Below are 10705 nucleotides of genomic sequence, written 5' to 3'. Positions count from 1 at the left end.
TAATAGTTTGTATTTGGGATGTAGATTATTTTAGTTTGGGTAGAAAATAGTAAATACTGTAACAAATAGGGATTTGAGTACTATTGTACATAATTGTAGGTTATAATAGTTAGAAACATTAACTACTATAAATAGAACCCCAAATATGAAGTAGACTGTAATAGCCCACTCCATACATTTGAAGTTGGGGGTCTAAACAACCTTTTTAATGGTTTCCATTCAAAATTAATAGTAAGGATATTTTTAAGTTTGGGGCTATTTTTAAAACTTTTGAAAGTTTCGTATTTTGACACAAAGTACAAAGTCTAAAGGTATTTTGTATAATATAGCATATGCACTGAAGGAAATCTAAACAAGACATCCTGTGAGCGGAACCGGATCATTCCAAATCCCATTGAGAAAAAACACAACAATTATAGTGCACACATAAACGATTATGCATTATCAGAAATTACAGCATGCCACTTAATATGAAGATACAAGGGATAGAGTAAGCAAACCTTTGAAAAACTCTACTTTAAGTACCCCTTGATTGTTTAGCAACTCGTTCAATAGCACAAACTCGAACGCAATGATTAGAACACGAGCTCAATGAATGATTGGATGAACCTCGATCCAAATCGAGTCCAACTCGATCCTCGAACGGAATTAGAAACCACCACAATGCTTACCTTGATATTCTCAGTGTAAGAATCTAAGAGTTGTGGGCTCTGTATGATCATGGATTGAGGAAAGCAGGAGGTGGACGATCGCGTAGACGATCGAGTAAGTGGGAGATGAATGCTGTCTATCGTATAGACGAAATACTCGATCGTTTAGAAGATGAAGCCTATCGCATAGACGTTGCTACTCGATCGTGTAGAACCGAGTGAGCAAGTAACTATCGTATAGTAAACTCGTAACTCAATCGTGTGTGTTCTCTATGCTATCTCTTAGTAAAACACTTTTACTTGATAGTCTTTTTGTGAGATTATTCGGAATCAATTAATAACTCAATTTTGTAAATCCATTTTCCTTTATCTCAGAGTTACCATAAAACATCCAATAACCTCCTACTCAATTTGGTTATTAGAGAAAAATAATAATTAATTATCATATAATCAATGTGTTATAAATAAATATAATAACCAACTTATCGTATTATATTTATAACCTATGGTTTTAATATTTCACCATATGAAACATATAAACCATAGTTCTTTTTCTATTTTATGGTTTTTAATATAAATCATATTTATATTAATTCCTACAATTAATGTATCTACTACATCATATCAATTATATTACATATAATTAAATTTCTTCTTGTTAATTTGAACATTTCAAATTAATCAAAAATATGATTCTCAACTTGAACCCATTGAGCTACCAAGGGGACCTCATGGCCCTGTAGCTTGAAGCTCCATCGGTATGTGAATAACTGATTAAACATTTTAATCACGAGATCCACCAGCCATTAACTGTTGGTCACTCCACTAAAGACCGACAGCTGAACTCTTCGCACTGCAGATATATTTTTATGTCCATATGACCAATCAATAGTGTGATGACCCTTCATAAATCGCTCATAAGTACAGCTGGACCAATTTACCATTTTGCCCATGTAGTTACATCTAACTTCTTAAGTACCACTGATTCGTCTAATGGACAATAAGTCATAGTCCTACTATGACCAAGTCCTTTCTTCCAAAGAGAGGGTGTAGCCACTATGTTCAAGACCCGCAATCAGCCTTTATGGGAGCAATTTATCTACTTACCCCTGCTTCAGGGAAGGAGTGAATTCTGTCTTGCATAGCTGAGTTCTAAGCTCCCCAATCAGACGAATCCCAAAAATGGTAGGCTTGTTGGGTTGCCAATCTAGCCACTCTCACCCATACTAATCAAAGGACCGCCCTCATGAGCAGGAGTTCCCAACTCACTAAGGATTAAGGTCATGTCACCTATGGTCATTTTAGTGAAATGCAAGTTTCAATTATCAACGGCGTCATATAAAGAGACTAGTTATCTCGTGGTCTGGTCTTATACAAACTCTTTGTATAGTGATAACGGGCAGAAATGCACGTCATTACAGTGCTAAGTTGTAAAACAATGCAGGATTGAGATGATAAAAATATACAATATTGCGTCCAAAAGCAATTCACAATATATCGGCTGCATGCGTCCATCGCATTAAAACAGTTAACTTATGCATTTTTATGCAGAATATGCATTGACGCAAGGCGGAAAATGCGATCCAAAGAAATCAACGGCTAAGCGCATTAAGAGATTACGTTGATGCAAGGCTATGCGATCATTTGTGCTCGCGAATATCTGCTCAAGAGGGTTGCCGCATAGAGCCGACACATCATGGTGGGTGCATCTGGGTGAAAAGCATAATAAATCAGATGGGACAGAAAGCTGATGACTGTCGATTCGGAATTAAGTTGACAAGCCCTTAACGACCCACTGTAGCAAGTACACTCAACTTTTCGGTGACAAATATTCTGCGCATCAGACAGAGAATTTAATGTCATCCCATCAGTGCAATCATAAGAGAGAAGAAAGCCTTTCACCCCGAAGCTCATAAAGTACCAAAGCCACCTTCAGTGAAGGAGTTCGTTCAGTTCGTATTTTTCTCCATAGATAGAGGTAGCCTTGTCCATAGTTTTCTTATACTTAAAGGCGGAGCGAGAGAAGGGAAGAGATGCTGATAATGGGAATGCACGTTATCATGGTGCTAAGTCTTTAACAATGCTGGCTTGTATTGATAAAAACATGTTAAATTGCGTCCAAAAAGAATCAGATTCATAATATTGCAGTCGCTTGCGTTCATCGATTTGAATAGTTGATTTTTGTATTTTTGTGCAGAATATGAGGTGACGCAAGGCGAAAATTGCGATCATAGGAAATCATCGATCGTGTGCAGCATTACCGCAAGGCTTTGCGGTGATTGTGTTCGCAAAATGTGCCCAAGAAGGATTGCCGCAACTTGGTCAGTACAACATGGTGGGCGCATCTGGATGAAAGGCTAATTAATCGCAATGGAACAGAAAGCTGATGACAGTCGAATCCAAATTAAGTTGACAGCCGATAACGATCACAAGTACATTCAGCTTTTCGGTGACAAATATTCAGTACATCAGTTAGGAATTAAAGTCGTTCCATCTGTACAAACATGAGAGAGAAGCCGCCTTTCACCCTGGATGTTCTATAAATACCAAGGGCATCCTTCAGAAAAGGGGTTAATCAGTTCACCAATTTACAAAATTAAGAGCTTAGCTCGTTTATGTCGATAGTTTTTTCTTTTTATTTTAAGGCGGAGCAAGAGAAGAGTAAAGACGCCAGAGATCGCTCAGAGCAACTCGAGAAAGAACCTTGAGGCATAGAAGTAGAGAGCGGGTCGACTCTCGCGTGAGCGAGATTATCTTTTGAACACGAGTAGAAAAACAGTGCAAAAGCCTAGGCAGCAAGAGATTGCTACTTGGCCCTTTATTCTATACTTGCATTGTTATTTTGTACTTCATCTTTATATTTATACAATGGAAGTTTTATTTCTACATCTGTTCACTCTCTTAGAATGCTAAGTTGAATGGGTTGAGAAGGACTACGCTAACATGACCAAGGAAGTTCATTGCTTGCGATTGTCTTATTTTATGCTGTGCCAAATACCCTATAGAGCTACTCGAGAGAGAGTCTAAAGAAAGAACCTAATGACTCGAGAGAGCTAGGTTAGAATCTAGACTCGAGAGAGCAAGATTAGAATTGCATCAACAAGAGATAGCGACATAGAGATAAGCTTTGTTTGTCAACCTGCATCATATGCATCCTAGAGATGGGAATGATATTATGTGGTCGCCTCATTTGTGTGTGTGTCATTTTGTCATCGCATAAATAAGAATAGAGGCTTATTTGTAGGTCCTATAGACTTAGTGCATATATCACATGTGTTCTAGCCTTAGAAGTCGTGGCATTCCCACCGAGAGGTGGTTTACTGCATACTCATCGCATTTCCCATTTAATACTCTCTTTTCAAACTCCGCCGTATTTGTTTATTTTTCATTAATGCAAACAAAAATCCCAACAATTTATTTATTTATCTGGTTACCGCAAAGTTTTCATAAAAATTACCAACGCAACCTGTTTTCACAAGTCCCTGAGTTCGACCTTGGACTTACCAGGAAACTCGGTGGAATTTAATCTTGGATTCCGCTGAGAAATCTTGAGTGCACAATGCAATTTCACCATCGCACATCATCCATAATTCACTTCATAAAATCAAGCATCAAGTTTTTGGCGTCGTTGCCAGGGACTTCGGCAAAATAGTGTGCAAACGGTAATTTTTTGATTTCTTTGCAGACTCTCAATCTTTGGCGAATTACGACCTGGAGACTGAGAGAACGTTTAGATGAAGACTGAGAGACCGCCAACAGCAACCACAGTCAGATAAAGAAGAGATGGCGGAGCAGCCTGGAAACAGAGCACCAAATGATAACAATGTCATGGCGAATCCAATCTTGCTGGCAAACGATCACAATAGACCCATTAGGTACTATGCGATTCCGCTGAGAAATCTTGAGTGCTTAATGCAATTTCACCATCGCATATCATCTATAATTCACTTCATAAAATCAAGCACTAAGTTTTTGGCGCCGTTGCCGGGGACTTCGGCAAAATAGTGTGCAAACGGTAATTTTTTGGTTTCTTTGCAGACTCTCAATCTCTGGCGAATTACGACTTTGAGATTGAGAGAACGTTTAGACGAAGACTGAGAGATTTCCAACAGCAACCATAGTCAGATAAAGAAGAGATGGCGGAGCAGCCTGGAAACAGAGCACCAAATGATAACAATGTCATGGCGAATCCAATCCTACTGGCAAATGATCACAATAGACCCATTAGGTACTATGCATCACCAAACCTCTATGATTTCTCTCCAGGAATCATGAGGCCTGCTCTCGACCGAAGCCAATTCGAAAAGAAGCCGGTGATGCTGTAGATGATCCAGATTGCAAGACAATTCGGAGGAAGGCGTGGCGAAGACCCCCATGGCCACCTCCGAAGCTTTATTGAAATCTGCAATACTTTTGTGTTCTTGAACATCTCTGCCGAAGAAGTTCGATTAACTTTGTTCCCATTTTCTCTTTGTGATTAGGCTAGGAAATGGGTGTATTCTCTTGAACCGGGAGAGATCACTTCATGGGAACAAGCCGTGGAGAAGTTTATGAAGAAATACTTTCCACCTCTTGAGAATGCCAGATGAAGGAAAATCATTACAAATTTTGAACAAGACATGGACGAATTGCTTAGCGATGCCTGGACGAGGTTTAAAAGGTTGGTCAGGGATTGTCCACACAATGGTTTACCTGACTGCCTTTAGATGGAAATTTTTTATCCTAGGTTGAATCCCAATGTGGCAACCGCTGGTGGTTTGCTTGATAAAATGTATGACGAGGCGAAGAATATCTTGGATCGCATCGTTAAGAACCACGAAGACTGGAGAGAGAGTGATCAGAGATTAAGACTTAAAGACAATGACGCAAGTAATGGTGCTATTTCTTCACTACAAAATCAGATGACCGCAATGATGAACTTATTGGAGAAACAACAACAGAATTTCCAACCTGTGGCACAGAAAGAAGGGTCACCAGGATTCTTCCCATGCAACAACGGTCAGACAAACAATCAAGAAAGTAGCTAACAACCACCGCAATCCTCTTCCTTGGAAATCCTATTGAAGCAATACATAGAGAAAAATGAAACTGTGATTCAAAGTTAGGCTACGTCCATCCGCAATCTAGAATTATAGATGGTCCAGATTGCGAGTGAGCTGAAGAGTAGACCACAAGGGGCTCTGCTGTGTTCAACATAACTCCCGCGCAACTCGGGGGGATTAGGTAAAGACCAATGTCAGGTTGTGACATTGCGAAGTGGGAAGACTGTGGAGGGAGAAAAGAAGGAGCTTAGTCGGACAGCTCCCATTACAGAAGAATCCGAAGTTACGGTGGCGCAAGAAAAAGAAAGGGAAAAAGAACCAGAGGTTGCGTCGACTTTAAAACTAACTGAGACGGGAACTGTGAAAGTGCAGTTACCCCCTTTCCCGTAGAGAATAAGGAAGAAAAAGAACGAAGAGGAAATGCCTGCCTACGTAAAGTTCCTGAAGAGGAAATCTGGACCATCTATAATTCTAGTTCCTGAAGAGGAAATGCCTGCCTACTAAGAGGAAATACCCCCTTTCCCGTACAGTGGCAACACTTTCTGTCTATGTTAAAAAAATTATATTTTAATATTCCATTCAGTGAAGCGATTGAGGAAATGCCTGCCTACGTAAAGTTCCTGAAGGATATGGTAACCAAGAAGAGGGGAAATGGTAAGTTGCCATGGTGGTGCTAACTCAGAGTTCAAAATCAATCATTCCACCAAAGATGAGCGACCTTGGGAGCTTTACTATTCCTTGCTCCATAGGAGGACTATACATCGGGCAAGCCTTGTATGACCTGGGAGCCAGCATAAATTTGATGCCTCTGTCAATCTTTAGACTACTAAATGTGGGGCAACTTGTGCCCACAATAGAGACTCTCCAACTGGTTGATAGATTTCTGGTGTATCTAGAGGGAAAGGTGAAGGACGTGCTGATAACCATTGACAAATTTATCTTACCAACCGAATTCATATTTCGGACTACGAGGCCGACAAAGATGTGCCCATCATTCTGAGGCGACCATTTTTATCAACAGTTCGTGCTCAGAGTGATGTGCATAAAGGGGAAATCACTTTGAGCATCAACAGACAGAAGCTCAAGTTCAACATAATTCGTGCCATGAAGTTTTCGGATGAAGAAGACCTGCATGACTCAAATGATGACAAGAATTTGATTGAGGACCTGCACGCCCACCTCAAGAGTTTCATAGAGATTTGCAACACTTTTGTGTTTCCCAACATCTCCATTGAGGAAGTTCGACTAACTTTGTTCCCATTTTCGTTGTGTGATCAGGCACAAAAATGGGTGTACTTTTTCGAACCAGGGGAGATTACCTCATGGGAGCAAGTAATAGAGACGTCTATGCAGAAATACTTCCCTCCCATGGAAAATTTCAGAAGAAGGAAGTTGATAACCAATTTCGAACAGGATATTGATGAATCACTCAGCGATGCTTGGGTGAGGTTTAAGAGACTGGTAAGAGATTGCCCGCATAATAGTTTACCAGACTACTTACAGATGGAGATTTTTTATCACGGATTAAACCCTGCTTTGCAGACCGCTGCCAATGCGGCAACCGCTGGAGGTTTGCTAGATAAAACTTATGATGAGGCCAAGAACATCCTTGATCGCATTTCTAAAAACCATAAAGACTGGAGAGAAAACGATTAAAGATTGAGAATCAAGGATAGTGAAGCGAACAATGGTGCCCCCACATCCCTTCAGAGTCAAATGACTGCGATGATAAACTTGATATAGGGAATCACAATTGATAATGAGCAGAAATGCATGTTATCATAGTGTTAATTTCTTAAACAATGTTGGATTGCGTTGATGAAATATGTTAACTTGCGTCCATTAAGCATCGTTTTCATGATATTGCGGTCGCATGCATTCAGTGCATTGGAATAGTTGATTTTTGTATTTTTGTGCATAATATGCATTAACGTAATGCAAAGATTGTGATAATAGGAATTCATTGGTCAAGCGCAAGTTCACCGCAAGGCTTTGCGTTGATCGTGGTTGCAAACATTCGTCCAAGAAGGATCGCCGCAACTTGGTCAGTGCAACATGGTGGGCGCATCTGGGTGAAAGGCCAATTAAGAGCGATGGGATAGAAAGCTGATGACAGTCGAAGCCAAATTAAGTTGATAGCCGATAACGGTCAAAAGTACATTCAGCTTTATTGGTGATAATTATTCAGTGCATCAATTAGGAATTAAAGCTGACCCATCTGTACAACCAGGAGAGAGAAGCCGCCTTTCACCATGGATGCTCTATAAATACCAAGGGCATTCTTCAGAGAAGGGGTTAATAAGTTGATCAGTTAACCGTTTAGTTCACACTACTGTCTTTAGTTTTCTTTCATTTTAAAGTGGACGCGAGGGTGAAAGTTGTGCCGGCAGATCGTTCCGGTAAGCTTAGGAGAGTGTCGGAAGCTTCAAGGACAGAGAGAGAGCCGATGCCTACGGAATTAGGAACATCTTTAAATCAGAATAGAGATTTCAGTGTAAAAAGCCTCGGTCAGCAAGGAATTGCTACCAGGCTCTCTACCTTTAACTTCCATTGTCATTTTTTACTCAACTCATTTATAAGAATGGAATTTCTTTCTCTATATATGTTCACTCTTTGTTATTCACGCATGAGTAGCTAAATTAGTTGAATGGGTTGAGAAGCATTTAGCTAGCACAACTAGGGAATCTTCATTCTTTGCGATTATCTTGTTTATGTATGCTTCATTCATCCATTAGAGATACTTGGGAGGGTAGTCTAAGGTCAGGATCTAGACTTGGGAAGGTGAGGTTAGAATCTAGACTCAGAAGAGCCAGATTAGAATGCATAAACAAGAGATAGGCGCTTAGGAATGACTATTATTTGTTATCAACGCATCACATGCATTCTAGAGGTAGGATATGATTGTATGAGGTCACCTTGTTTTATGCATTTTGCATCATCGCATAGGACAAGAGTAGAGACTTAGGGATTAGCTCTATGGACATTTTGCATTCAACACATGCGTCCTAGATTTAGGAGCATCACATTGACATTGGAAAATGACTTGATGTGCCTGGTTTTAACATGATCACATAGTCTGACGCATTCCCCAGTAACGCTAGCTAAAGATCTTCTCAACCCATTCATAGCATACTCATTGTATCTATCAACGCAACTGTCTTTTCTCAACTCGACCGCATTTGTTTATTTCTCTTTTTTTTTTCAACAACGCAAACAATAAACCCACCACTTTATATATTTATCCGGTTACCGCAAAGTTCTTCATAAAAATTACCAACGCAAACTTTTTTCACAAGTCCCTGTATTCGACCCTGGACTTACCAGGATACTCAGAGGAATTTACATTTGGATTCCGCTAGGGAAACTTGAGTGCACAACGCAATTCCATCAACGCATAACATCCATATTTCCACTTCATAAATACAAGCATCAACAATCAATAGCCCAACAACGCATAGTGGGCAAGTGAATGTAATCAACCAAACGATCGCAAGGTGTGCTACTTGCGGTGAAGGACACGCAATGGAAGAATACCTGCAAAACCCACAGTCAATGTATTTTGTGAAGAATAATCGGTTCTCTAACACGTACAACCTTGGGTGGAGAAACCACTCCAATTTCACGTGGAAAAATCAGAAGCAAAATTTCCAATAAGTGGTGCAGAAAAAAGGGCCACCCGAATTTTTCCCGCGAACCAACGGTCAAACGAGTAATCAAGCCAGCAGTTCGTAGGCGTTGCAATCTTCCTCTTTGAAAAGGTTGTTGAAGCAATATATTGAAAAGAACGAAACTGTGCTTCAAAACCAAGTGACGTTCATCCGTAATCTGGAAATTCAGATAGGCCAGATTGCGGGCGAACTCAAGAACAGACCGCAAGGGGCCCTGCCGAGTTATACCTGTCTCTTATACACATCTAGATGTGTATAAGAGACAGGGGTAAGGGTAAAGAGCAATGTTAAGTATGACGTTGTGGAGTGGAAAAATTGTGGCAGGGGAGAAGAAGAAGCCTAACCGGTGTCTCTTATACACATCTAGATGTGTATAAGAGAACAGTACCAACGCTTCATGAATATGTTAAAACAATTGCATATTAATATTCCGTTCACTGAAGCAATTGAGAAGATGCCCGCATATTCGAAGTTACTAAAGGATATGGTGACAAAGAAGAGAGGCACTGGTAAGTTCGCCATGGGAGTTTCACTATACCTTGCTCCATTGGAGGATTATATATCAGGCAAGCGCTATGCGATCTTGGGGCCAGCATTAACTTGATGCCACTGTCAATTTTCAAGCAGCTGAATATGGGGCAACTTGCACCCACGGCGGTGAATCTCCAATTAGCAGATAGATCTCTTATGCATGCAGAGGGGAAGGTGAAAGATATGCTGGTTACAATCGACAAATTTATATTACCAGCAAACTTTATCATCCTGGACTACGAAGCCGACAAGGATATGCCCATCATCCTGGATTGATGTGCACAACGGAGAGATCACCATTTTATCAATTGGTCGTGCCCAGATTGATATGCACAAAGGAGAGATCACCTTGAGTGTGAATGTACAGAAGCTCAGGTTTGACATCATCTGAGCCATGAAATATCTTGATGAAGAAAACCTTAATGAATCCGATGATGAATAAAGTTTGAATGACGAAGAGAAGCCTGAAGATGAAAATGAAGATGAGGATGCGATCGCATCCATTGTAGTATACAATGCGATCACAGAAAAAACAAACAAGGAGGATCAGATGATCGCATCCCAAGAAGATAAGCCAACAGTGAATGAAGAAAGAAAAACAACGCAACCGTCCTTAAAAAAACCACCAACAATAGAGCTGAAGCCCTTCCTAACCACCTAAAATATGCGTTTTTGGGGCAGAATGAAAAGTTACCTGTAATTATTTCCTCTGCACTTAATGAAGACCAAGAGAATGCGCTACTGAGCATTCTAAGAAAAATGTAAAAGAAATTGGCTAGACGCTCGTAGACATTAGAGGAATTAGCCCCGCATA

General features: G+C 40.3%; 1 non-coding gene across 1 annotated transcript; it reads right to left on the bottom strand.

Annotated features, from left to right (window-relative positions):
* Positions 1-7072: 7072 nt before the first annotated feature.
* LOC120082298 lies at positions 7073-7179 on the bottom strand. The gene has a single exon (XR_005483129.1). It is a non-coding gene; the product is annotated as a small nucleolar RNA R71 (small nucleolar RNA).
* Between the last annotated feature and the right edge of the window lie 3526 nt (positions 7180-10705).

The sequence above is a fragment of the Benincasa hispida genome, chromosome 7 (genome assembly GCF_009727055.1).
Source record: "Benincasa hispida cultivar B227 chromosome 7, ASM972705v1, whole genome shotgun sequence".
In the NCBI taxonomy this organism is placed as follows: domain Eukaryota; kingdom Viridiplantae; phylum Streptophyta; class Magnoliopsida; order Cucurbitales; family Cucurbitaceae; genus Benincasa; species Benincasa hispida.
Note: the sequence above shows the minus strand (reverse complement) of the source record. Positions and strands in the feature narration are given on the sequence as shown.